Source organism: Stegostoma tigrinum, chromosome 10 (genome assembly GCF_030684315.1).
Source record: "Stegostoma tigrinum isolate sSteTig4 chromosome 10, sSteTig4.hap1, whole genome shotgun sequence".
In the NCBI taxonomy this organism is placed as follows: Eukaryota; Metazoa; Chordata; class Chondrichthyes; order Orectolobiformes; family Stegostomatidae; genus Stegostoma; species Stegostoma tigrinum.
This window is the reverse complement of record NC_081363.1, coordinates 95126117-95152495: the sequence shown is the minus strand read 5'-3', so window position 1 is coordinate 95152495 and position 26379 is coordinate 95126117.

Genomic DNA, 26379 nt, shown 5'->3' with positions numbered 1-26379 from the left:
TAACCACCTACAGACCCAGAAAACAGCACAGTCTTTCTGCTCGAAAAAATGACACTTCTCCAGGCAGGTTTAGAATGAAGTTTTCATATTTTTTAAATTTAATCAGAAGACAGATCTCAATAACAACATGTAATTTTTAAAAAAAACTCTACTCACTGTTGTAGATTTACAAAAGAAAAATAGTAAATTTACACTTTGAAAAGCCATTCAGCTGCTCCCCTGCTATTAGTCGCCAGCCACAGGTTTCTCCATGGTCAGCTGCGAATTTCGTTGTTTGTTTATTTTTCTTCGAACGAATTCTGATATCCAGCAATACATGAAAGCAGACAGCAAATGCGGTACCTGTGCAGGTTACTGCTGGGTCAGACAGTAGTGTCGGATTCTTTCTCAGTTTGAATCATATTCCATGTGGCCACCCTTCAGCTTTAGACAGTTGCCAGGATCGGAGGGAACTTGGAAATTGGGGAATGGACTTCTCAGCAGCAATTGAACACGATGACTTTGATTTGCAAACTTTAAAAGGGAAGGTATTCCTGGAATGAGAGTGTGGAAAGGGAAGGCGTCGAGGTAGATCTGGTTATTGTCAGTGGGTGTGGGAAAACTAACCGCACTTTTAGATAATTCCATCTGTGGCAGCATGTTGATGAGAAATTGGAAAATCTAAGGACAACAGCTACAAGTATAGCAAAGGGTGTTTGCAGATGGGTCCGTTGTCCGTCTAGATGGTAGGGAACGGGGTTTTTACTGAGGAAGGTGCTGATGGTGAACATAAAGGAGTGGGGGATAAAACAAGAATAGAGTGACAGGACCATTATAATATCAGTGAACATGGGGGGAGTTGGATGTTTGGCAGTTAGCTGGAAATATTTGGGAGACATGTTCATGTGTAATAAATCTGCCCAGTGAGACCCAGAGAATGCTGGCTGGCAATAACAAAGCCCTGGCTTTGTCTCTGGCTGTTCCTAAAACACTCAGCCTTCCATTTATCAGCAGAATGTGCTTAGCAACTGCATCACAATAATAGATGTGAGGACAATCGGCAGCATCCCCTAAACCAGGCGTTCAGTTTCTTTTTGCCTTCTATGTTAAATATTCATTGCTGCAAATTGTACACGCCAAAATCCATCCATTTCCCAAAATTCACAGTGCAAAGAATGAATGGCTACAAAGTTGAACACTACAGCTTCAGTAGCCCATTTCGAATTGCAATATGTCAAACATGCATGAGTTACCATTTTCACTGGGGAATGCAAGATGGCCATGTTTAGAAACAACAAAGCTGATTTCTTTCCAATAAAGAGAGGAAAAGTGACAAAGAATACAGAAAGGCCACACAATAATTCTGGAATGGAAAGGATTTTCTTACCAGAATTGACTAGGATTTTCATCCGTCAACCCTCAACAACGATATTTGCAGATGGAATCCAATCCAAGAGGTGATTGTTAACAGCAAACTTGGAGGTAACCGTGTGAGTAGATAAATGATGGATACTAATTCATTAAGTTCGCTCATGTGTAGGTTTGAATCCTACTGACTGCAATCTGTAGTACTTCAGCTTTCATAAAAACAAGTTTCCACAAGGTGCTAATAGCACAAACATATTGCAATTTCTCGTGGCACTTTCGACAAGGTTTGCAAACTGCAGGATCCCCTTAACGAGGCAGTGAGATTGATTTACTGTCATTTGTTACATTTGCATTTCAATTCCACCAGGATGTGAGAATTACATGGTTAGAAACAACAAACCTGTTTTGTTTTAACAAAGCAAGGAACATGTGAGACACAAGCCTTCAGGTCATGAAAGAATATACAAATTGATACAATTTTCATCCCATAAACAACTAAGATATCCATATACATCCTGACAACAGCGATATTCACCAACAAAATCCAACGCAGGAGACCATACTGGCTGAATCACGTATTGGTGGCCGAGAGATTAAGGTGATGGATCTGAAATCCCTTGGGATTGAACCCCCCGCCCCCTCGCCCCGGTGCAGGTAGGAATTCTGATGAATATGATCTGCTCTGCTGTCGCTTTGCTGAAGGATAGGTCTGACCTGTTAATGGCTAACACAAATCCACTTGCATTTTCTCGGTGCCATTCGAGGAAGTTTGCTGCCATTAATACTGCCAGGTTCGTCAGTGTTCCCTGTGATTTCTGGTTGATTCTCGAACCTGAGGGATTTTAAACGTCAGTGTCTGTGCTCCCCTGTGTGCCTCAATGGGTGCCACTTGTCTGAACTGCTGGACACGTTGTTACTGTCCAAAACTACCTATGTGTATCAGTTTTGTGGCTTTGCAGTATAATTGAGCTCAGAAATAAAAAGCTGGTTGACAAAACGTCAAAGGACATTTTCTTCTTTCTGCCCACCATGATTGCCAAGAACGCAAGATGGCCACGATTAGAAAGCCCATTCTTTCCTAATAAAGAGAGAAAAAAATAATAGAAAAAACAGAAAGGCCATGCAATATTTGTGGAATAGTTAAGATTTTATTCCCAGAACTGACTGGGATTTTTACCCGCCAAAGCACAACAGCGATATTTGCAGATGAATTCCAATGCAAGAGGTGACTGTGAGCAGCAGAATTTGCTGTAACCATGGCTGAGTAGTAACATGATCGGTTAGTAATCCATTGGATTTGCTCACGTGCAGGTTTCAATCCCAAAAGCAGCAACCTGTGGTGATGCTGCTTTCAAGAAATGTTCCCAATGGGGTAATGACAAAAACACACTCTCAATTTCTCATCAGAGATAGCATAAATTGCCAATGTCAGAGATAACACAGTGTGAAGCTGGAGGAGCACAGCATGCCAGGCAGCATCAGAGGAGCAGGAAAGTTGAGTCAGTGTCAGATAAGTGTGTAGGTGGAGCGGACTGGTTGGGCCTGTGGTAGATGAAGAAGCGGAGGCCCATTAGGCCAATCATTCGGGGAATGCAAGTGCACAGGAATTGGGTGTCCATGGTAAGATGGGACGATGATGACCAGGGAACTGGGAAGTGTTGGAGGAGGTGGATGGCTTGGGTGGTGTCCCAGGCGTAGGTGGGGAGTTCCTGGACGGTAGACTAGAACTCGGTAAACTCAAGCTGGACTACAACTGCTCTCACCCAGCTTCCTGCAAGAATGCGATCCTGTACTCCCAATTCCTCCACCTCCACCGCATCTGTTACAAAGTTGAGGCATTCCACTGCCTAACATCCCAGATGTCCTCTTATTTCAAGGACCATAATGCCCATTCAGTGGTCGAAAATGCTCTCAACTGCATCTCATGCATTTCCTGCATCTCTGCCCTCACATCCCCTCTCCTGAACAAAAACTAAGACAGAATCCCCCTTGTCCTCACATATCACCCCACTAACTTCCGTATCCAATGCATCATTCTCCAGCAATTCCACCACCTCCAAACCAACCTCACAACTAAAGATGTATTTCCCTCCCCACCCCTATCTGCCTTTTGCAACGACCACGCTCTCCATGACTCCCTCATGCGCTCCTCACTCCCACCAGCCTCACCAACCCCAGCACCTTTCCCTGCAACCACAGGAAGTGTTACAACTGCCGCTAAAGCTGCCCCCCCACCCACGTCCGAGGAAACAAAAAACCCTTTCAGATTAGGCAGAGGCTCACCTGCACATCCGTCAATGTGGTCTATTGCATCTGCTACTCCTGATGCAGCCTCCTCTAAGTTGATGAGACCAACCGGAGGCTCGCAGTCCAGTTTGTTAAGCAGCTATGCACAAATCGGGAGGAACGACAACACTTTCCAGTCGCAAACCATTTCGACTCCCACTCCCACTCCCTGGATGACATGTCCACTCTGGGCGTCCTCCAGGGTCACAATGACGCCACCCAGGAACTGGAGGAGCAGCACCTCATATTGTGCCCTGAGAGACTAAAACCCAATGACCTCATTGAGGGCTTAACCAGTTTCAAAATCATCCCACCCCGAGCATCATCCCATGACCAACCATCCCTCTCATCCCCGCCTTTTTGACCTGACACAACCTGTCCATCTTCTCTCGCACCTATCCTCCCCTACTAGCTCACTGACAAAGACCCACCACTGCCTACCTACACTCAAGTAACACCATCCCACCTAGCTTCCCCAGCTCCACTCCTCCCGTCTCTCTATTTATTTCACAGCACCTTTTCCCCCTGACCCGTTTCTGAAGAAGCGTCAACCTTCCTGCTCCCCTGATGTTGCCCGGCCAGCTGTGCTACACCAGCTCCACACTGTGTTATCAATGGTTGCCAAGACCTGGTTTATAAAGTCCCAGGTGTGTCACTCAAACACCTCTGTCCTCCCAAGTCCCAGTACATACAGTCAGTTCCCAGCTCTCACTACCTGCAACAAGCCCTCCCCACATCCCTCCCGCCCAACTCTCTGCCCCACCAGACAGTATGGAGTAAACCAAGAGGCTTCTTTGTGAGATTAAAGGGGAAAGTAGAGTAGGAGGATGTGTGAGAGAAAGCAGCAACTCAAAATTTCAGTCTAATTGACCCTGTCTGTTTCTCTGCTCCCCCTCATACATTCACTTTCTGTCTCTCACACTCATTCGTGCATGAGCACGCACAACCACACACACACACACACACACACACACACAGACAAAGCTGCAGTTTCAAACCAGCTACAACACTCCTTTATACAGTCAGAGATAGTAGGAACTGCAATGCTGGGGTGAGAGATAACACAGAGTGGAGCTGAAGGAACTCAACAGCCTACACAGCAACAGAGGAGCTGTCCAACTTTCTCACTGAAATTTCACCAGAAAAAGCTGGGATTTATCTGATTGACAGAAACTGTGTTAAAGGTGGTTAAAGTCAGGTCAACGTCAATTAATGCACAAATTATTTATTTGTGGGCTGTATTTGTGTCAGTCTGTGTGTTTGTATGTATGTGTCAGTGTTTATTATGTGTGTGTATATTTCCATGCATCTGTCTATGTGTCAGTGAGCATATAATGCATGCATATGTCTGTGAGTATATGTGTGTCAATGTGTCTGCATTTGTATGTTTCTGTCTGCGTAAGTGTGTCAGTGTGACTGTCTGTGTGTTTTTAGATTGTCTGCGTGTGTATTATTGTGTCTCTATGCCTCTGTATCATGATGTCTGCATGTGACCATCGTTCTATTTGTGTATGTGTGCCTGTGTATATTTGTCTCCGTGTGCTCGCATGCGTGTGTTGCCTTGTGTTTGTCTTTGTCTGCGTGTATATGTTTCTGAGTGTCCAGCAATGTGTATGTCTCTCTGTGTATATGTGTGTCAGTGTGCCTGTGTGTGCCTATGTCAGCATATCTGTTTGTTGTATGTTTTTCTGTGAGTCTGTATGTGTGTGTTTCTGTCTATCAGTGTGTGTGTCAGTATCTGTTTGTATGTCTGTCTCTCTATGTGTGTGTCTCTGTGTCTATACATATATATGTGTGTGTGTGTGAAGCAAGGTATCTGTGTATGTCTCTGTCTGTTTGTGTGTATATGTGTTTGTGTCAGTGCTTCTCTCTATGATTGTATGTGCGTGTGTGCTTTCGTTCATATGGATGTATGTGTTCCTACATTTGTGTGTATCTCTGTGCAGTGGGCTCTCTTTTTTTGGGATGTATCCATTGAAATGGGGCTCACCACCGTCCCAGCTCCTCTCAGTCTGTACCTCGTGTTTAAAGTGATACGATGGTCATGTCGATGTGTCTGCATATGTGTATCTCTGCGTGTTTGTGTCTGTATGTCTATCTCTGGCTGCAGTGGGACTTGCTGGAGGGAAGGTTAAATGAATGAATGAATGAAGTGATGAATTAAAAAGTGATGAATCAAAGTCTCATCCTCCCTCTCGTGTTTAAAGTAATACAATGCCAACCTTTGGCGGAACCCCACTGCAGAAGCAGTAAGATTTTTGGCAGAAAGCAACGCAGCCTGTGAATCTCTCGCTTTGCAGTTATTTAGAGCTTCAAATAATGTCTTTGGATACACAGAGCAGTCTTGGCTGCTCGATGTTGCCCCTCAAATGTGAGCAGAGTGAGAGGTGAACAAACCCACCGCTGGTCTCATACACTTCACTTTTGAATACTTTTCTCAATTAGAGTCTGAGAGAAAAATCTTACAAATTGCAGAAAGTGCAATACAATTCATCATATCTTCTTAGAAAATGGTTCACCTGGATGGGCCTGGACACAGTTGCAGCAGAAAGTTTCTATTTAATATGTATAATGTCAGGAAAACCGTCCAAAATCAATACATTTCCACATTTGCCAAGGAACGCACACATTTCTGAACATGAGCATGTTTTACTCTGAGGAACTTCAGTAGAATTAAAATTCTTTCCACTCCAGCATGGTGTGAATCGGTCTCTGTGTGTGTGCGTCTGCGTCTGTTGACGCTGCCGTGAGCCACTCTCACCCTCTGAATGAAGCCCTGATGGTTTTCACGCTACCACTTCCCCTTTGCAGTAGCGTGAGGCGGCCAGCAGAGGGAACAAATTCATTACTTTGAACACAAGGGAGCAATTGAGAAAGAGCATGAAAAATTTTACTTTCTCTCTCCAACTCGTTCCATCCCTTTCGCCCTCTGTGGTTCAGCGTTTGTATGTGTGCGCATGTGTGTGTGTGTGTGTGTGTGTGTGTGTGTGTGTGTGTGTGTGTGTGTGTGTGTGTGTGTATGCACATCTTTGTCACTGTGTCTGTGTGCTTCTGTCTCAATGTGTGACTGTACGTCTTTGTGTACACACAAGTGTTTATATATGTGTCTGTGTGTTTCTGTCTCTGTATTAGTGTGTCTCTGTCGACCTCTCACTGTGTGATTGTAGCTGTGTTCAAACTAGTGTAGCTGAGTGTGTGTATTAGTGTGTGTCTCTCTGGCTGTGTGTCTGTGCCTGTGGTTCTTTCCGGTGGGCTATCTGTTGTTTTGGGGGTGAATCCAGTGAAAAAGGGTTAACTCCCATCCCCGTTTTCTGTCTGCCTCTCCCTCTTGAGTTTCAAACAATACAATGGTTATGTTGACATGTTTCTCCATATGTGTTTGTGTTATTTTTTCCTAGTTGCAATCAGACTCACTGGGGATGGCGGTTCAAATCCTGCCACAGCAGATGGTGAAATTTAAATTCGAAAATATCTCTCGAATTAAGAGTCCAATAATGACTATGTTGAGGTTGGTTGTCTCGCCGAGATGGTTTGCTGTTCCGCAGACGTTTTGTTAGCATGCCTGGTGATATCTTCAGCGCAGCCTCTGATGAAGCGTCAGTGTGTTTTCCCACCTGGTTTTTAAACTCTGGGGTCCGTTGCGATGGATTATCTGGCTTCCGGGTTTCCTCTTGTGTGGAATGTAGATGGGATGGAGTTCAATATTTTTATTAATAGGCTGCTTCATGGAGTGCCATGCTTCCAGGAATTGTCGTGTTTGCCTGTCCCAGGATCTTGGCGTTGTCCCAGCCGAAGCCGTGGTTCTCCATGTCCATGTGGATTGAGATGAGTGAACATTGGTCTTGTCTTTTTGTACCCAGTTCATCAAGGATAACGGATATCCAAAGAACTGTGTCAGGAGATGCCGACAGGAACAGCATCAGAAAGAATCTACACGCCCTGACACACACATCACACTACCCTACACCAGGAACACGTCTGAACTCACCACAAGACTTCTAAGATCGCTGGGCATCAGAATGGTACACAAACCCACATCAACCCTAGGGCAAGTGCTCACCATGGACGGAGCCAATGTCATCTACAAGATCCCCTGCAGAGAGTGTGAGAAACAGTACGTCGGACAAATAGGAAGGAAACTATCAACAAGAGTATATGAGCACCTAACCTAACCTTGACCCTAACATTGTCTTAATGACTCAGCAGGATGTGAAGTGATGGTGAGTCAGGCACGAGAGCTTTTCGCTTCTAGAACAAAAAAAAACAGTCACATACGGTTAGCATCTCTTCGACATCTCTGATCGCCTTCCACATTCAGAAATGTGTTCAGAAACTGCTTTTTCTCCATCTCTAAATAAGCACCATGGAATTTTGTAAGTTTTACTGAGTTTTTGTTCCGCATCTCCCATGCCAGTTTCCAAACCAGCTGGCTGCCACCTGAGATTTGTTCATGTCCAGGGTTGGAAAACTGTGCTGGGATAAACGTTGGGGTAAGGAGAAAGGCAAGGAAGATGGAAACTTGTAGGTGCACTGAGGTTCGAAAAGCCTCCCAATGTAATTTGTCGTTCTTGAATTCTAATGCTCGCTCAGTTTTTCGGGCAGAGGGTTATCTTTCAGCCACTTACACTGCAAAACCAGTGCGTATGTCTAAGTGTGCTGCACAGGATGATCTGGTGCACGATCTGCTCAGCTTGGTGTTTTTTCCCAGTAGTCCGGCATTTTTCACGCTATATGTTAACGTGAAAGTTGTTCTGTTTCGGGCAAGTGGAGAAGTCATTCACCAGAGCGAAAATCTTAATTCCAGAAATGTCGTGCAGTTCATGTTTCCAAGCATAACCGAATATACTTTCTCCCAGGCACATTACATTCGTTGCCTAACCGATTCTCAGAGGATGTGCTCAGCTTTCCGTTGGTTTTTGATTAGATCAAACGGCTGTCAACATCTGGTGGGAAAATAATGTGTCACCTGAGCACTGCCGAGCAGCTAAGAAAATGGATGAACAAGACAGGGATGCTTGAAGGCTTTCCCTGTGTCTTTGCTTTTGTTGTCTTGCCGTAGCAATATCAGAAAGAATCATGTTGGCAGCATGGGCGTGCGTGGTAGTGTGGCCGAGCCATCTCAGGTGCTGGATTCAGGCTCCGGTCCCCTCAGGGGTGTGGGTTAAATTTCCATTGCTGCCATTATGCTGGAAGCCTGTCGTGTTCTTTGCCTGTTATGCTGGAGCTGGGTCGGGATGAGCTGCGATCAGTTGAAAGCAACAGATGGAAACGTTTTGTTTCCAATCACTGTATGATGCAGGAGAGCACAGAACATCGGCTCCTCATTTCCATTGTGCCAGGGGTTAACAATTTCATCATGGAAATGAAGAGAGTGGACACACAACCTTCGGTCTACCTCACTAATATTGAGCAGATATCCTAAATTAACCCTGCCCCGCTGGCCAACATTTGGCCCATATCCCTCTAAACCCTCATGCTACACACACGCATCCAGATCCCTTGGAAATGTTGCCATTTTGCCAGGCTCCACCACTTCGTCTGGCAGTTGCATGCACACTTGCTCCACCTTCTGGGCAAAAGAAAAGACCCTCAGGTTGCTTTTAAACTCTGCCCCTTACTTTAATTACACACCCTCCAGGTTTGGACTTGCCCACCGTGTGATAAAGACTTAACTACTCACACTGTCCATATTCCTGATGCTTCCATAAACTTGCATCAGCTCATCCCTCAACCCCCGATGTTCCTGTGAAAACTACCCCGGCCAATTCAGCCTCGCTGCACAGTCTGAAAACTGCAACCCTGGTCACATCCTCGTGAATATTTTCTGGGCAGGTTTACATGAAACCTTTATTTTTTGATCGTGCCAATAATGCAGGACTACATCGATCTATTTGAAACTGAGAGGGGAAGGGTTGAATAGCTGCGAATTTCAATGCTGTAGAAAGGTCCGTGCGCAGGGCAGAACAGTGGGTGTGTTTCTGTCGTGTCGTGGTTTTCACGTTCAGCCTACACGCGAAAAATACCTGTTTCGAAGCCAGGCAGATTCTGTGGCGTTCCCCTTTAACCGCGATAGGTTTCTGGATGGACATGGAGTGAGCGTTCTTGTCAGCCAATCTTTTTTTTTGAATGAAGTCACTCATATCTGCTTTTGTTGTGGAAAGGAGGATCATGCTATTTCATTGCGGTGTGAATATTTGTGAAATTTCTCACCTTCTTTGTCATCATGAATGTGCAGAGATGGTCATTCCTTTTAAGTGTGCATTTAGCTTGCCCTCGTCCTTTCTGTAGAGGAGTGTGTCACCTTTGCTTTACGTGCGAAAGCATTCCAGCTCAAAGTCAAGAAAAAACTTGATTTGCTGTTGTCGCAGTGCACCACGCATTCCTCTCTGTCAAATGCATCTCAAAGTAGTCTCTGGATGCATTAGTTCTGTCGAACTCTGCCATGTCTTTAAGTGCATGAATCGAAACCAGAAGCCCTCAGTCAGGTTTTGGAGTAGAGAAACATGTTTGCATTTCCTAGCTGTGGACACAATATCGGCTCATTCATTCCACAATAGCAGTGAAGGGATTTACAGGCTCAGACAAACCTCATGGCTCATGCTCTTGCAGAATCACCAGCATTGACGTGAGCTCTCAAGTCAAAGACACGCTGGTATTGACACTGAGGAAATGACAGGCGGGCTACAAATTGACATTGCATCCATTCTTTTTTGTCAAAGAGAGCAAGAAAGTCGAGACAGGGAGAGATTGGAAAGAAAGCCACATGAAGGTCAAGTGAAGCAACGTGTAATTTAATCGGTCAGCAGGATGTGAAGTGATGGTGACTCCGGTGTGAGAGTTTTTTTTTTGCTTCTTGAGCAAAATCAGTCACATGCTGTTAGCATCTCTGATCATCTTTTAGGTTGAGGAATGTTTTCAGCAACTGTGCTTTTGAGCATCTCTAAATAAGCACTGTGGAATTTTGAAAACTTGAGTGGTTTTTCCACATCTCCCACGCCGGTTTCCAAATCAGCTGGCTGCCACCTGAGATTGTTCATTTCCAGGATTGGAAAACTGTGCAGGAAACCGTTGGGGGAAGGAGAAAGGCAAGGAAAATGGCAGCTCGTAGCTGCAGCAAGGTTTGAACAGCCTCCAAACGTGATTTGTGGTTCTCGAATTCTAATGCTAGCTCAGTTTTTCCAGACAGGGGGTTATCTTTGAGCCACGTACACTGCAAAACCGTCGCTGTACGTTTCAGTGTGCTGCACAGTATGAGCTGGTGCACGATCTGCTCAGCTTGGTGCGTTTTCCCGGTAGTCCGGCGTTGTCCATGCTACCTGCTAACGCGAAAGTTGTTCTCTTTCGATCAAAGGGCGAAATCACTTGCCAGAGTGAAAATCGAAATTCCAGAAATGCCGCGTAGTTCATGTTTAATTTATCCAAGCATAACGGAGTATACTTTCTCCCAGGCACATTACATTTGTTGCCTAACCGAGTCTCGGAGGATGTGCTCAGCTTTTCATTGGTTTTTGATTAGATCAAACGGCTGACGGTATCTGGTGGGAAAATAATGTTTGAGCTGGGCATGGCCGAGCAGCTAAGAAATGGATGAGCAATGCAGGGATGCTTCAAGAGTTTCCCTGCGCCTTCGTTTTTGTTGTCTTGCAGTAGCAACATCAGAAAGAATCATGTTGGCAGCATGCGTGTGCGTGGTAGTGCAGCCGAGCGGTCTTAGGTGACGGATTCAGGTGCCAGTCTCTTTGGCGGCGTGGGGTTGAACACCACCACAGCCACTTCTCATGCTAGCCTGTTCTGTTGTTTGGCTGTTATGCTGGAGCAGGGTAGGGATGAGCCGCATGAAAGTTGAGAACACCAGTGAAACTGTGTTTTGTTACAAATCAAAGGATGGTGCGGGAGAGCACAGAGCATCTGCTCCTCATTTCCATTTTGCCAGTGATTATCAATTTCATCGTGAAAATGGAGAGAGCGGACACACAGCCTTCGGTCCACCTCAACAATGCTGACCAGATATCCTGAATTTACACAGATCCGTTTGCCAGCATTTGGCCCATATCCCTCTAAACCCTCGCGATTCACACACACATTCAGATGCCTTGGAAATGTTGTAATTTTACCAGGCTCCACCATTTTGTCTGGCAGTTCAATGCATACTTGCACCACCTTCTGCATGACAAATTGGCCCTCATGTCCCTTTTAAATTTCTGCCCCTCACTTTAATTATACACCCTCCAGTTTTGGACTCGCTCACCATGTGATGAAGAACTTGAGTCCTCACCCTGTCCATATCCCTGATGCTTTTATAAACTTGCGTCAGGTCGTCCTTCAGCCACCGACACTGCAGGGAAAACGGCCCCAGCCTCCTCAGCCTCGCCGTACAGTCCAAAACATGGAACCCTGGCAATATCCACGCGAATATTTTCTGGGCAGGTTTATTTGATATCTTTAATTTTCAATAGTGCCTATATTGCTGGACTACTTTGATCTATTTTAAACCGAGAGCTGAAGTGTTGAACGACTGCGAATTTCAATGCTGTAAAAAGGTCAGTGCGCTCGGCAGATTAGCAGGTGAGTTTCTGTAGTGTAGTGGTTATCACTTTTGCCTTGCATGCAAAACGTTCCACAGTTCAAAGCCAGGCAGATACAGTTGTGTTCCTCTTTTACAACGATAGGTTTCTGGATGGACATTGAGTGAGCTTTCTTGTCAGGCAACCTTTCTTTGAATGACGTCGTCGATATCTGTTTTTGTTGTGGAAAGGAGGATCATTCTATTTCTTTGTGCTGTGAATCTTTGTTAAATTTCTCACCTCCCTGGTCATCATGAATGTGCAGAGATGGTCATCCCTTTGAAGTGTGCATTTAGCGTGCCCTCATCCTTTCTGTTGCGGAAGAGTGTCGCCTTTGCTTTTCGTGTGAAAGCGTTCCAGCTCAAACTGAAGGAAAAACTTGAATTGCTGGTGCTGCAGTGCACGGCGCATTTGTCTCAGTGAAGTGCATCTCAAAGTAGTCCACGAATGTCCTCGTTCCATCAGGCTCTGCCATGTCTCAAAGTGCACGAGTCGAAACCAGAAGCCTCCAGTCACGTTTTGGAGTAGAGAAATACGTTTGCATTTCTTAGCAGTAGACACAATAGCTGCTCATTCAATCAACAACAAGTATGAAGGGATTAACAGGCTCAGATGAACCTCATGACTCGTGTTCCCGCAGAATCATTGGTATTAAAGTGTGTTCTCAAGTCAAAGAAACGCTGGTGTTGAAACCGAGGAAATGACAAGGCAGGCTACCAATTGATATTGCATCCATTATTTTTTGTCTTTATATCAAAGAGGAGCAAGAAAATCGAAACAAGGGGACATAGGAAAGTGAGCCACATGAAGCTCAAGTGAAGCAACATGTAAATTGGTCAGTCAGCAGGATGTGAAGTGATGGTGACTCAGGTGCGAGAGCTTTTTTCTTCTTGAACTGAAAGCAATAAGATGCTGCTCGCATCCCTTTGACATCTCAAATCACCTTTTACGATCTGTCATCAACTGCCTTTAGGGCATCTCTAAATAAGTGCTGTGGAATTTCGTAAAATTTATTGTGCTGCTTTTCCTCGTTTTCAAACACAGGTTTCCAAACAGCTGGCGACCATTTCACATTTGGTCGTGTCCATGACTGGAAAGCTGTGAAGGAAAAATGATATTTCTGGAAAAAGACAAGGCAGATGACACTCATGCCTGCACCGAGGTTCGAATAACCTCACAACATGATTTGTCATTCTTGAATTCTAACGCTTGCTTGAACCTTTTGACTCGCGCTCTTGTGCAGAAATTAATTCCAAGTGCGCTCTTGAGTCGAAGCCACGTTGGATTTGAAACTGCAGAAAGGACAAGCCAGGCTACTAAATAATGTTTGTTCCATTTTCTTTTCTTTCTTTCGCAAAGGATCAAGTAAAGCTGAACAAGGAGGAATAGGAAAGCGAGGTTTATGAGCTCCAGTGAAACACTTTCTCTCATATTCAGTCATCAGCAAGTGGCGTTCAGCTGACACAGGCGAGAGAGCTTTTCAACTCCTGAAGACAAAGCAATCCCGTCGCGTTAGTGCCTTTTTGACATCTGTGATTGTCTTTTATGTTCTGTCAATACGTATAGAATCTGCCTTTTGTGTATCTCTGGATAATTAAGTCGGGATGTTGAGATGGGATAATGAGAAGGAACGCGATTTTCCCTCCCATTATGTCTTCCAACTTGTCGTCCAATGAACATACATCGAATGAAAGAGAAGCTTCGAAATTTCACGCCGATTTTCAGAGAAGAGCTCAACCAGAAACGTGTACTCATCTGACAAACCTGCATAATTGATAGGGAAATCCAACGTAGCATTCAACTTGATCATTTGATTTGTCACCTTCAATATATTTGGAGATATATAACTGTCAAATTCTCAACGGGAGTTGTAAGGATGCCGTCGAAAAAATCATCGAAATTTTTGATTCGCTTTGGTGTTAAGGAACGGCACGTCAGCCAAGCCTGATTGAATGCCCTCTTCCTGTTCCTATGTTCCCACCTTTCGGTGTTGTTTCAGGCAGAGAATTGTCAACAGTAACGTGGAACACAAAACAGTGTAACATAGGTCTGTGCCGAATGCTATTCTGAACTGAACTGATCCCACCTGCCTGCCGATGGTTGCGTATTTCTCTATTACCTTTCTGTTCACTTGTCTGTCTAAATGCCTCTTAAATTTGCTGTCATGATGATGAGAATGGTGAGTCGACAACACTGAGTATCACGTTTCTCACCTTTATCCCACCGCTCTCACAACTGGAACTGAAAGCTTCTGTTGCAGTTTTAGGTCAGACAATTGAGGATGCTCACAGGGGCTCAATCAGACAGCATGCTCCTGCACATAGATTTCCAAATGGGCACATGGAGCAAGTTGCCATGTAAATGTTGGGGATTTAGGGGTAGATTTCTCACTTGTCGGACTGGATTTCGAAGGGTGGTGCTAAACATGATTTTCTGATATTCTAAATCCAGTTCTTGCCTCTTGTTAATTTATAATTTTTAATGTAAATTTCAATTTATCTTTGTGATATATCCTTATATGCATTCACTCTTCATGAAAACCTTGGAATGGGTCCTTGAATGATGTAATGGCGAAGGTTGATGACGGCCGGTGTAGTGTGTGTTCTGTTGACTGTGTGAATTTTGCAAACAAAATGGAAAATTGTTGCTGAATCGAATTCTGTGAAGAATTTTGTGGCATGAAAGGCCCATGACAGTGTGGGATGTAATGTTATCTTTGAGGAATGGTTTACTGACTGGAGGAGAGTTCACTGTGCTGTGTTCTGGAGTCAGTATTGGCAACAATCTCTCCTCAGGATAGATATCAATGAAACACAGTGGTGCACAGTTTCAAAGTTCTAAATGATGCAAAACTCTCATGTGGACTAAACAACACAGAAGGCTGCATGAACTGCTTTTTACCAACAAAATTTATCTTGCGGGACATTGCTCTGTGTTTTTTTCCTGAGCCTTGTGACACGGAGCCATGACAAGTTCGGGGCAACACTTGATCAAGTGTAAAAAGAGCGTAGTGCTAGAGTGCATGCCAGGAGCAGAACTAGGTACACGGTGAAGTTAATTTCCCACAACAGGAACAAACCCCAAAAACCAAACTGAGGTGTGAGACCTCAGACTGAGGCAGAGTTTTGAAATTCAGAGCACCAGAGACGGTGGAGGTCCGTTATTGAGTCTGTTCAAGAATACGATTGACAGATTTCTACAGAGTAAACACATCAAGGGCTCAGGGGACAGTGGAGGAAAATGTTGAAAATGTACACTTCAATGCATTTTAGCACTGTGTAATTCGGCAAGTTCCTCGAACAACTTAGGAGCCACGAGTGAAGGCAATCATCTCCCAGTTCTCAGACAACTTGCCAACTATTAAGGTATAATCTGAAATATGGAGCTACGCCAAAGCATCCTGCTCCAGTTGCACAATTGGTCAACGTTCTGGTTCTTATGTGACTGTATCAAAACATTTGCAAGTCTGAGGTTGTGAATTCAAGCTACAGCTGGAGAAATTTTAGTTTGTCGCGGCACAAAAGTGTAATGAGCAAAGTCAATTCTGAGCAAAGTTTGTGACAAAACACCAGTTTCTGTGAATTGGGAAATGACTCAACAATTGATAAACATCCTGCAAGTGTTTACAATGTGAAGAAAGATCTGCAGAGAGAGAAATGAAGGTAATTTTCTCAGCTCAAAGACATTTCTCACGAGGGTGACTGTCGTGAATTAAATTGCGGGAAAAAAAACTGTTAAACCCATTTCAATTTATTCACTTTGTTGCAAATCACACAGGTCATTGCAATAATTAAAACTGATTCAAATTTATCGCATTCAGCCGTTCGAATGTTGCATTCTATTTTAGTTGGAAATGTTATCAGCTTAATATAAAGCTCTGCTGAGAAGAAGGGAGGGTTCAAAATGCTAAAAAAATCCTTGTTTGTGGATTTCATGGATGGAGTTCAGAAAGTAAGGAATTTACCTAAAATCATTGGAATATGGTCAAATCTTTAAGGCACCAGTTTAAATTAGGAATTGCGTCTTCGAGCCACAAGCCCCTTTCCACTCGAAAGAGTCTGACTTTCCTTTTTAATTGAAAACATGTCCAGTTCCATTATTAATGCTTCATGAAGAATGAACTGCCAATCTTATTCAGCTGCTTGCGTGCAATATATTTTTCACTTGAATTCAAAGAAATTAAAAACTATTCCCTAATTGCCCACAGGCTTTGGCTCACTGATAAGGCGCCTTCTTCGGGACCGAGGGGAGCAGGTACATAATTCTTTGAAGCATACGTCAAAGACAGACTGGGTGATTGACCAAGCTCTTGGTACGCCTGCCTTCATTGTTCACTCATCTGAAGTTGAGAGCTGGGAGGTCAAGTTGAGGTTGTGCAGGTCGTTGGTGAGGCCTCTTCAGGCAGACAGTGTGCAGTTTCGGTCGCACAGTTGTAGGAGGCGTATTTTTAAGCGAGCGAGTGTTAGAAGTGGTTGACCGGGATGTTGCCTGGTATGGAAGTTTGAGTTATATAGAAAGATTGGACACGTTTGGACGTCCTTCGCTAGCGCGTTGGAGATTGAGAGGCAATCTGACAGAAGTTTATAAAATAATGAAACGTGTGGCTAGTACTAATGGTCGTTGTCTTTTCGCTTGGATGGGAGGTTTCAAGACTCGGGCACATTTTCAAGTTATGAGGAGATAAATTTAAAACAAGATATGAGAGGCAGAACATTGCAGTGAATGCAAATAAACTGGTGGCAACTTCCAGCAGAGAAATGGGTAGCAGAAAATCTGGTGACAGTGAAGCAGGCATGTGAATTTTGCTTGCCAGTGACATTCAACGAAGTGGAGAACAGTGAAGTGAAGCAGTGCCGGCGATTATCTTTACTGCCTATTCACCCTGTGAATATGCTTCTGCTGATATCCCTGATTACATCACACGCGGACAGGATGAAAGCTGTCGCAAGGTGTGTGGAGCCAGTGGTGTAATTGATACGGTGTCTGACTTTGGTTTGGAAGATTGAAACATTGTATCCTCCCTCGGTCGAGTGAAGTTCACAGTTTTTCTCCCCTTGCAAATTGACAGTTGCTCCCAAAGATGAATGTGTGCCCAGCGTTGTTTTTGCCAGTTTCCCAGCAGCTGAAGTGATTGGATCGCTGGATTTTGGAAATTGAAAATGGAAATTGAAAAATAAATGAGTAACATGAGTGTGGGGCTACTTCACCTCAAGGTCTATTCCATATCGCAGGTCATGGCAACGGTTCTCATTGTCAGGAGAAACTGCTTGTGTTCCACATAAAGCTGCATTTTGTCGGGGAACCTTGTGTATGACAACAGAGTGTGGATATGAAGGAGATGGAGCACATATAATCCTAGGCCTCTGTTACTCTCGGGTGTTATATCTATGTTTCTCCCTCTGTTGCTTCACATGAAGATAATCACTTCAAGGCAGCTTGCACGTGCTTTTATCTTCTCAAATGTCAGTCCCATTCGTGGATTACAGGGCTACACTCATTGAAATTTGCTCTCAAAAATTAAGAGCACTAAAGGTGATGGGCCAAACACTGGAACTTGTCAGGCGCTGAAGTGGATACACAAAGACAAAGAGAGGCAAATCGAGATACATTTTGAGGGAGACATTGAAAGGACCAATTCTTCATTCGACATGGCTGCTAAGGGACAGAAAAGAAAAAGAAAAGGCAATAATTTAAGCAGAGCCTTTCCTCTGCTCATGGCAATGGAAACTGCATCAGAGCCAATAAAACCCCTTTAAAGTTGTCAAGTTAACGGTTGCAAACAAATAAGATATTTTGATAAATATGCTGATTCAACAAATAAATGTACTTATTTCCCCGGCATTACAGTACAAAAATGCATAACTAACCCAGATCTGACGAATGAACAGTGGATCTGAAGCGCTATCTCATTCTGTCCACGGATGCTGCCGGACTTGCTTTGGCTGTCTATCAATTCCTGTTCTTTTTTTTTGTTTCAGTTTTCCAGAATCCTCGTTTTTTTTTGTTAACAGGTAAGCTTGAATATCATTTGGGATAAGATAGATTAACTCACAACTCCTTTCGTGCTTCTGAAAGTTCGTCAGCAGTATAAAAGTAACCTTTGACTAATTTCCAACATTCTCTTGGTCGAACTCTGATTTCAATCAGAATCAAGAAATTTGTCACAACGCAGATGGAGGCCATACAGCACAACTTGGCTCTCCACAATGAGTAAATGGGTGTCCCCTTTAATTTTATTCTCTTGCCTTCTCAGTGTAACTCTGCACTTCGTTACTATTAACATAACCATCGAATTTCCTTTTGTGCCCATTGAATCTGTGTCTTGGGTACTGTCAGACTGTGATTTGCATACCCTACCACTCTCTGTTCAAAACTTGAAACAGGCCAACTTTCAGTTTTCTGTTCTCCAAAGAGAGCTTCCCAACTTTCCATTTTGCCTTCATTGTCTACATTCCTCATTCACGGCCCCATTCATGAGAATCTGTTCAGTGCTGTCTCTTATCACTTCACAACCCCGCTTCCGGTAGTTTCACGAAGAAAAATAAACTTGCTTGAATAGACCGGCTGGTCTGGCAGCATCTGTAAAGGCAAAGAAAAACAGAATTAACATATCGTGTCTGATGACTCTGTTCCGAGGAAGAGTCACCGGACCAAAAAGTTAACTCTGTCTTTTTTTTATCTTCACAGATGCTGCCAGCCCTACTGACCTTTTTCTGCAAATTTATTCGTGTTCCTGATTTACAGAATCTGCAGTTCTTTCCTTTTTTTTAATCTGGACGTTTTACTCCCAGAAATGAGCAGTAATGCAGTGGGAGTACTCATTCAGAGTCAGTTATCATGGGCAAAGACCCGAGAACACTTGTTTTCACTTTGAACGAGCGTTTCCTTTCGCCATGTTCATTGCAACTTATTTCTGCCCCATTCCCACTTGAAGCAATCCAACCACATTCAACAAAACCAGCTTTTGTTTTCTGAAAAACTCATTGTGCATTGTACCAAATGCAAGGTGAAGAATCTGGGTTTGTCTGGGAGTTGAACGCAGCGACTTTTTGCAAGTTTACAGTATATCATACTCTCAGCAAGAATCATACTCCTAGACCAACGAGCCCTGCCTGTGTGCACTTGCTAATATCTGAACCAGCTGAGACATACTCAGTGAAGTGTCTCAAATGTTGCTCCAGAACTTCAAAGCAACTCACAGTGTCAAGAATAATTTCCTCTTGTTTTGTCTCCTTGCTCCCAGAATAGTGCTTTTTGTCCATTCCAACAAGACAGGGATCTCTTCACTTGTGTATTAAACCGTTTTCTTCCACTTGGATCACAAAACATTTTGAAAGGTTCACAGACTGGGTTTCTGCTTCGTATCATTTCCATGTTTGCACACATTAACTGATTTTCCCCCTAAAATCTCATGGCACTGCTCAGTTTTCATCATGCCCAGGGATGAGAGAATTCAGTTTTGTGGAGAGATTTCAGAGGCTGGGATTGTTTTGTTTGGGGCATAGAAGATTAAATGGAGATTTCATGGCGGTAGCATTTTGATGAAGTCGACAGTGAGAAACTTGCTTCCAAAGATCAGGGTCAGTAAACACTGGGAATTTGGAACTTGGAAGATAAATAGGGTTGCGTTTATACAGGACTTTCCACGTCACGAAGTCCGTTCACCACGGGCAGAGGCTTGCTTTAAAGCTTGCTTCCTTCTTTTGCCCATGTGATAAATTCGCCGCAACATACCTGAGGGACCTCAGACTGACCTCGTTCTCATCAAAATCAGACTTCATCAGCAAAGAAGAGAGCAAGACAGAAAATGCCAGAGATCGCCCACGCTTTTAACCTGCAAAACCATTCTCATTTACTCTATCCACACAAAACAGGAATCATACTGCTCGATCAATGAACCAGCAAAGAGCTCAGAACCATTAACACTAAGCCAGGTGAGTTTTCTTGTAAGCTAAGGATATTCCCATTGCCTCGAGGAGTGAAAGCAGCATTGCATTTTAAAAATAGCTTCTTCCCATACTAACTCCTTCCTCCCTTCTCCCGGGACCGAGCTGTGCCCATTGGCGCCTGGAGTAAGACATCTTCCACTGGCAGCTAGTGCAGGAGAAGGGCAGTATGAATGTGCTCTTCAATTCCCTGTCGAACCTCCTTGTGAGGTATGGAAAGTGTGGAAGAGTGTGCAGAAGGGAGATCGTGAATGCACAGGAACTGACATTGTGTTGGGAACATTGTCTAAATTACTGCATCTGAGACAGAGCAAAAATGCAGAATTTGTACGATAGAGAGAATCCCTCCCAATAATAGGGAACTATTTCTGTGATCTTCTTAATGTCACAGGCAGGGCGCTACTGCCTGAATCAGCGGGGAAAGTCACTGCAGGGAGCCTTGTCATTCAGACATACTGCACTCGGTCTGTATAAATTTTACAGTGTTGTTCCCAGGTCTGGGAATAGATTGTACTATTCAAATCATTCTCAGAGTGACAGAGAAGGCAATTCAGGCTAACACCTTGACAGCTCCTGGGGAGAGCAGGGATGTGAGAGAGCGGACAGTTTTGACTTATTTACATTTTCAACATTTACAATCTTGGCCTGTGTGACAGTAGAATCAATTCGAGAGATTGCTTCAGTTACAAATAGCAGGAAACAGTTGAGTCGATATTTCTTGCTTCTGAAAGCTGTTGAGTAAATTGCGCAGAGCAGCAGACTCTTCTCCTTGGCATTAGCGAAACGATAAACAGCAGAGTACATCTTCCAGAGCATGGTACCCTGCAGAACACAACTAAACAAGTATTAAGTGGCAAGGTCTGTTGAATCCAATTCTGTGAAGAATTGAAGCCAACGGACTGAAAATTCCCGTAATAATGGGGGTGTGACATTGTTGACTAGGCTCGAGGAGGATGCACAGTGCTGTTCCCTGGAGTCAGTATTCGGACCACTTCTCTTCTGGACAGTTATTAATGGCTCGCAATTTTGTACAGAGTGGGTAATTCCAAAATCCTGAATGTCACAATTTTAGCATAGAAATGTAATCACTGGAGGAAGTCACAGGAACTGATTTTTTTTCCAGCAACTCTTCCATTGCCTGATCTGAAGCTGGAAAATTACAGCTGTGAGAGAAGTGCGTAAAGTTGATGAGTTGATATTCAGTGATGTTAATAAACGTCATGCTCACCAGGTTATTGTTTAAAACTCTCAGCTGGAAAAACGAAATCACTGATAAAGGGAACAAGTCTCACCATTCGACAGAATCACAGCTGGTCTAAACTTCAATGATATTTCCCACCCCATCCACAAAACCCTCTGTACCATTGGGAACCAGATATTTATCAAGCTCCACCTTCAGAAAATGTTGAAAGTAACATGTCCACTGTGGAAGGGAAAGATTGTGTTGCGAACCAGTCGTGCTTTTTCATGAAATTTGCGGGTTTATCTCGTCGGCAACTGATTCTCGTCTGAATATTTTTCAAACTGTATTATGCCCAGAAAACTGGCCCCGCAAATTGGATGAACTTCTCATGGTCAGCATTGGGAGCTGGACAACAGGGAGGTACAAGGAATCAGGTTTTGCAGATCATCATTGACTTCCAAAAAGCACAGTCCAAAACTCTGTGGGAGTCAAAATCACAACATTTGAAATGCACAGCAATAAATCCATAGATGTTTGATACGTTCTCCGTTGTCCCGAGAACCTCACCTACTGGAGACTTCAAGGACGGAAAGTTGGCTTTGGTGCATTACCTTTGTGTCTTTTAACAAAAATCTACTTTTCCTCTGAAAGAAGGGTCACCAGATCGGAAACATAACTCCGATTTTTCTTCACACATGTTGCCAGATCTGTCAAACTTTTCTAGCAATTTCTACTTTTGTATCTGTTCGTCCTCGTCCCACTTTCCACACTATCCTTGTGAAATCTGGCACTTCAAGTGTTCATCTAAACACTGCTAAAATGTTCTGATGATTCATAGCTTGACCACACTTTCAGGCATTGAATTTCAGATGCCCAGAACTATCTGCGGGAGAAGCAGATCTTCCTTAAGTCTCCCGTAAGCCTTCTGTCTCTTGCTTTTAATCTTTCTCGAAGGTTAATCATCCCTTTCAAGAAGGTGAAGTTTAGTTGAATCTCCCTTATGTATCCCCTTCATAATTTTATATACATTAATCAGCTCCCCAATGAGCTTTCTCTGCTATCAGAAAAACAACCCGTCTGCCTTCTCAGAATGGTCCATCCCAGGTAATATCTTTGTTGCTCTGCCTGGGCACCCTCTTGTGCAATTACACCCTTCCTGCAGTCTACCAATCAAAATGAAACAATGTTCTCTGAACAAAATCAGAAATTTCTGGAGAAATTCTGCCCAACAGGCATCATCTATGGAAATGAATGTTTGATGGATTATCACATGTCCCAAAGTACAGTGAACATCTTTGTTTAGGAACAAGACAAGCAGATCATAGTAACCAAGGATAAACACATCGGAATTTGCGAAAAGAGCTTGATAGAGGTACATTGGTTACATGGCACAGGACGTGGAGTAGGCGAGATCAAGGGCAGTTAAGATCAGCATTATTTGTTATCCTGGGGCTGCGAGTCAAGCGTCGTCAATACTCGGGTCTGAAAAACTACAGCATCCTTAACCAGTTTAAAAGAGCATTATTAGTATTTTTGTACGGATTTAGATTTAAGTTAAAATGTAGAACATTAATAAGGAATGATCAGTTTATATCTGTTCTCAGTATGTCGCAAGGAGTCGCATGATGTCAGCTCCATTTGAAAGCAGGATTAATGTTTCAAGAACAGGAACAATTCTTCAGAACTGATGCCAACGAGGAAAAAATGGCACATAAAATGTACTCCGCACAAAAATGTGCCCTGTGGATAGATGTCTGAATATGAATACCTTTGTGGAATTCAACGCTTCTTATTGAAAGTTCACCTTATTTTTAAAATCCTTCTTGAGCCTTGGATGGTGCTTCATTCTCTTCGAGTCTTTCTGACTGATGTTTAGCTTTTTTTGAGTATTCTGAAATATCTGCACACATGTCTAATATTGCACGCCTACTGACCCAGCTCCTAGTCATCTCAGAGCCAGCCATCCCTCCCTCAAAGTACACTCTGGCATACTGTGATCACTGATACCTCGGTGCGTGTTGCGATGAGATCATTGATGAATCCTGTGCCATTGCGTATTACCAGATATCTTGTTTTCTGGTTGTTTCTGGCAATACTGTTCCAATCAACTGCCCCAACACCACATCAACAATTAATCATTCAATCTGCATTTGCTAATCTCACTTGGCCAATGTTGTGCTCATTAGAATGACCAAGGAATACTGCTTTACTGCAACTTAAGTGGACCGAACTGCTTTAATTGTGGCACCGAGGACAAATTTGATGTTCATTCACTGTCAGTCAGTTGAAATATCTTGGAATTACCTTTCAGAGAGGTCTGCGCCTGTATTTGCACCACTTGCATCGAAGACGTTCAAGGAGGAAGCTCTCTGTCAAATTTCCCAGAGCTTTTGGGGATGACAAACGCCACCCTTGCGAGTGCCTTCCAAAACACAGATGAATACATTTTTGTAAAAATATAAAAAGACATGTTTTCACAGTTGGGTCTAAAGTTTCAGAAAGGTCATACCTTGCTGAATGAGTCTGACTCCAGTGACACCAAGAGAATGACATTACATTGATGTTGTGATTCCATCGTTTTGTTTGCCACATTACCAGAAGGATGTGGAAGATTTGGAGAGAGTGCAGGTAAGGTTCACAAGGATGTTGGCCAGTCTCGAGGTCAATGGCAATGACGAAAGTTGAAAAAAGAATGGGATTGTTTTTACTGGAAAGACGGCGGCTGAGAGTTGATCGAGTAGAGGCCTACAAAATTTTGAAATGGAAAGATAGGGTGGATAGTTAGAGGGTTTTTTTAATTTCTCCCAGAGTTGAAGTTTCAATTACAAAGGGGCACAGATTCAAGGAGAGAGGGCAGAATTTTGAACAAGATGTGCGCAGAAAGTTTTTTTTTCGTACAGAGTGGTAGGAGCCTGGAATACACTGCCGAAGAGATGATGGAAGGAGGCACGTTGGCAAAATTTAGAAGACATTTGGATGGTTACATGTCGAGGGAGGGAATGGAGGGATATGGAACAAATGAGGGCAGATGGTTTTTCTTCAGTTTAGTCAGGTCATAACGATCAGCACAGGCTTGAATGGGTGAAGGGCTTGTTCCTGTTCTCCACTTCTCTTTTGCTTATTTTTTGTTTGTTTTCAATTGGTTACTATCAGAGGATTGATTATATGATGTTAGTGTCACTGAGTTCAGTAATTTCATGGCAAGTCATCACGACTCAATGTGTCTTCGATACTTGGGGAACCTGTCAAATATACAAAATTTATAGTTATTCATGTAATGGCCATAACCAAATATTTGAGAGTCGACTGAAATTGCAGCTTCGTTGTAGTGGTTCAGATCAGACAAAATATAGCCCATTTGTTTTCCCATTAAGGAAGTTGTGCTGGTGATACTTGCATAAAAATGGTGTCTGTTTCTTCTTTAAGTTCCAAACAAAAACGAAACACTTGTTTTGTGAATATCCCCCTCAATGCGTGAATCTCGGGAAATTGATGTTGATCGAAAAGATACTTTAGACGCAGCTGAACTTCATGAAAACAAAAACAGGAATAGATTATTGATGATGACACATGGTGTGTTCTTTATTGAACAAGCCTATCTCCACACACTCTGAAAACTTTTTCTAGAATCCCTCGAGTGTGGAAACAAGCCCTTCATCCCAACAAGATCACACTTACTCTCAGAGCATTCCACCAAGACCGTTCCCCCAGTAACCACCTAATCTATACATCCTTGAACATCACAGGCAATTCAGCATGGCCATTCCACAAGCCTGCACATCCTTGGACTGCGAGGGGAAATGGAACCACCCAGATAAAATGCTTTGCAGACTCAGGAGAACATCCAAACTGCACACAGACAGTCACCTAAGGGTAGAATCAAAACAAACTAACAGGCACTGTGAGGCAGCAGTCCGAACAACCATGCCACCCATTAACACATGTCACAGAATAATTACAGGAAAAATAGTCGTCACACAGCTCTTCATTAGTACAGGAGGTCCAAATGAGCTATATTTCTACTGTTATTGTCCAGAAATCATCCTTTACCCCTACATCTATTAGCTGTATCTGTTTTTAATTCCGAATATTATGCCCAGTTATGAAGAATCTTATCAACATGCATACCCTGTGATTAAACAGTCTACATATAAAATATAATTCCCTATGTTTCATTAAAAAATATCCTTTTCTATTCACAATGTTGTTGGGCATTTCTTCTACCAAATGGCGTCTATCTATTTGCTCTGCTTCACACTTCATTCTGCCTCCCAAAAAGAGAGATGGTCAAAAACTGTTGACTGGTGGTGATCATTGTGCTCCCCTCCAGCCTCCTCTGCCACTGCTTCATTCCTTTCTGTCTCTTAGCCAGTATCATATTCATTCTGTCATTAATCCATGAGTTTAAATTGACAAGGTCATTGTTCATGCCATGTCTGGCTTTGGACTGAATTTACAAAATGAAAATTTTACAACTTTAAAGCAAATAAACTGCAAAAATATGCTTTTCGGTGTCTATGAAAAAGAAAGCTAAATGCATTGTGTGTTGAAAATTTTTTTTAAAATGCCTTCTTAGATAAATGAGAGGAATGTCCAGCCAAAACTTCCTCAATATGGTCATGGCAACTATGCCCGGTGGCAATCAGTTGGTTGGTGCTTGTTCTCGTGGATGAAAGACCAGCATGATAACAACTTCTTGACATTTTTGAGGGGGGAGGTGGTTACAGCATTATACTGAGACAGCACAGTAGAATCATTTCTTCGGTGAAAAGAAAGCCTCCATTATTCTCCCACACAACTGACTTCACTAGAGCAATGTGTAATGAGAGATAAGACCAATAGCCAGAGATTAAGTCACCCAAATCTATCCACTTATTATTTTGAACTGAAGGTTCTCTAATTAAAGAAGTTAACTGGAGCTTTTTGTTCAGTGACTGTGATTGATGTCAATCTCCATGGATTCTAACTGTGTCACAGGAGGCTTTCCCTCTTCTGTTACTATGGGGCTCCGTTCAGTGTGTTATCCCACAGAATATATGGGACCATCAGCGAC